This window comes from Takifugu flavidus, unplaced genomic scaffold (genome assembly GCF_003711565.1).
Source record: "Takifugu flavidus isolate HTHZ2018 unplaced genomic scaffold, ASM371156v2 ctg1003, whole genome shotgun sequence".
Lineage (NCBI taxonomy): Eukaryota > Metazoa > Chordata > Actinopteri > Tetraodontiformes > Tetraodontidae > Takifugu > Takifugu flavidus.
The window spans coordinates 2273-5362 of record NW_026621768.1 but is presented as its reverse complement, the minus strand read 5'-3'; the positions used below and the strand labels follow the sequence as shown (position 1 = coordinate 5362).

The 3090-nt window shown below is 46.2% G+C and overlaps 1 long non-coding RNA gene across 1 annotated transcript; it reads right to left on the bottom strand.

The window, feature by feature from the left end:
* Positions 1-169: 169 nt before the first annotated feature.
* LOC130519621 (uncharacterized) lies at positions 170-1346 on the bottom strand. Its single transcript, XR_008948386.1, has 2 exons — positions 1089-1346; positions 170-559 (listed from the first exon to the last, which is right to left on the bottom strand). It is a non-coding gene; the product is annotated as an uncharacterized LOC130519621 (long non-coding RNA).
* Positions 1347-3090: the final 1744 nt, after the last annotated feature.

The window sequence follows — 3090 nt, the reverse complement described above, 5'->3', positions numbered from 1 at the left end:
ACGATTATCATCGAGGGTCCAGAGATGCCGGCTCACAGAGAGAGCTGCCTCGGAACGGGAGGGAAAGCTTCACGGAGGCCGAGAGGACGGTCCGATAAGGCGTCTTCAGTCCTTGCCAGGGCTTCCTCTGTGCTGGAGGAGTAATCATAAAAGGCAGGAACAGAGAAGGTTCGGGAAGAGTCGCCCTTTTATTCCAGCCAAGACAAAATAGAAGCATCCGTCCAGCCGCTAGCGCTCAAAACCCCTGGAAGTTTAGGAATTATTAATGGGATTAAGCCTTAAGGAAGCTGAAGCCTGGGACAAACCCACGTTTCCCTTTTTTTTCCTTGAAAAAATGGTGATGCAGCAGATGAGCGGGAGTTGACTGGCTTCAACCAGCTACTGTCTCAATGTCTCCAGCCCATAGTGTGGATTCTCTACGAGATCAGACAGCAGCTTCACTCCTGAATCCTGCAGCTGGTTCCCACTCAGGTCCAGTTCTCTGAGATGGGAGGGATTGGACCTCAGCGCCGAGGCCAGAGAGCCACAGCTGATCTCTGATAAGCTGCAGTACCTTAATCTAAATAAAGAAGGGAAACTTTTATAAGGTTATAAGTGAAACCAGTATTCATCTGAAAGGTTAATCAAAGGCATGATCTGTAAATATTTAATTTAGTTACAGGTTAAAAAATGATAGTAATATGTAATGACCACAATTCCAACCTCTCAGGTTTGCACTGTTCCAGAGGAGAATATATATTGTTCTGGCCCTCACTCTTCCCAGGTTCTCCCACCTCTTTCCCTCCCATCTCATCATGGAGATCCATCTCACCTGTGGCTCATCTTTAAAGGCACAACCTGTCTTAGATGACTTCCTGTCTCCCTCACCATCTCCCTCCTCGTGGCTGGTGTCTACCAGGCACCCTCACCTAGTTTTGTCTAATTTTGGTTACCATCTGTCGGCTTTTTCATTGTCCTTAAATCATTTATCATGAATAAGTGGTCCCCGTGTGGCCCTCCCTCCTGAAGGAACTGGGCACAACACACACACTCAGAAAGTGTGAGGACCCTCGGATGGAATAATGGACATTTTTGAGAATGGTGTTTACCTCAGAGTTTCCAGTCGGCAGTTTGGAAAGTGGAGAAAACCACAGAGCAGCTTCACTCCTGAATCCTGCAGCTGGTTCCAACTCAGGTCCAGTTCTCTGAGATGGGAGGGATTGGACCTCAGCGCCGAGGCCAGAGAGCCACAGCTGATCTCTGATAAACTGCAGTAATCAATCTGAAAAATGCAGGATGAGGTTATACGGTGCAGGTCTGCATGTTATCTGCGTCAGTACTAAACCTACGTTAGTTCTTAGTTGGGTCAGACCTGAATTCACGATATTACAAGGAATTTTTTTAATGTGGTGCATCACAGCAGTGTTGAGAACAGCCTCACTTCACCATCTTAGCAGCTGGTATATAGGTAGAAAAATGAAGACTGACCTGAGCCTCTCCAGTTTACAGTTTGGACTCTCCAGTCCAGAACAGAGCCGCTTCACTCCTGAATCCTGCAACGTGTTGTAGCTCAGGTCCAGAACCCTCAGATGGGAGAGGTTGGACTTCAGAGCTGAGGCCACAGAATCACAGCTGGTCTCTGATAAACTGCAGCCACTTAGTCTAAAATAACAATTATTTTGAGAGAAGACAAATAAAAATCAACATGTACCAGAGCAAAACACAGCTTACAAGCAACAAACCTCTGGTCCTGCACCGGCTTATCTGCCGTATGTTCCTATTTTGGGTTCTTTCAGGGCGGTGGTTGGACAAGATCTACAGCGTATGTAAAGTGTGTGGGGGTCAAAATACCTTCCAAGTTTGTGAGACCACATTTCTCAATAGCACTCAACTCTTGTCAGGAGTTGGGACAAAGCGACCCACTCCTGATAGCTTGGGGGCGATGCTGCAGCGACCCTGCAATCCCTACACTCTCTGGTGAAACCAAATCAAAGGTTTTAGACACTGCTGGATGCTGGAAGGGTGGCTATAGTCTGGACGCATCGTTCCCCTGACTGCACATTTCTCCAACAATGATTGGCAGCTGGTGTCACTTGTTCTCCAGATGAGAGAAGGAAAGAGAGCCCCCCACAGTGTGTTTGATTGCCCCACTGCAAGCTCAATGCTGCCAGAAAACATTGCAGGAGCATCAATTCCCCTCAGGGCATCAACAAGGACTCAGGAAAAGGTGCAGCTGCCACCTACTAGAGACAAGCACACTGAGCTGAGATTCAAAGCCCTCTCCTCCCAAGAGAAGAGCTTGTTTGTTGGAGGCTCTTCTGGGCGATACCTGGTGCCACAGCTCCAGCTCAGCCCGTCTCTGGAGCTGAGGTGGAGCTTAGCAAGTTTCATGGTTCTCCACCACTTCCTCTCGCTGAGGACCTTCTCAGCTGGTGGTTTCTGCTCCACCTTCCAAGTTGAGCAGGTGATACTTCTGCATTCCTGCCACCAGTGTCTCTGCAGAAAGAGTCTTCTCTACTGTTTTATATTAGATTGTAGAAAATTAGGATTTTTGGCTGATGTCTTAGATGTTGTTGACTAAGAGCAGGTTTTTCTTTAATAACATAGAAAGATTCGATGAGAAGAGCAAATGTATTATTTTATGAGCTACTTCCACTACTATTATATACACATACTTCCATATTGTCTTAGATTGCAAGCTGCATTTATTGCATCGTTCATAGAAAGTCATATTTGTGAGGAGAAAAACTCCAATAAGGTCATTTTCTTTAATGACCATTACAACAGAAGGAGGCGATGAACAAACAGATTTATCTAAAAATGTGTGAAAACTTATGGATGGAAACCTTTTTAAAATGGTGCTTGTGTGAATCGGTGTAGAATAACTTGTGTAGAATCACTGTTGACTTCTGATTTGGACTCCAATGGAAGTGAGTGTGCAACAATTGTGGATGCTGAAAGCTTCAGATCTTCATGAAGGTTTCTGTGGTTGGACTGACCTGCTGCCCCTTTAAGAGGGAGGCAGGTTTGGGCTTCTGGCTGGAATGAAGCCACCTAAGATGAGAATGACTGCAGGCTTTCGGTACCAAGGTTTAACAGGGGCTCACTTCA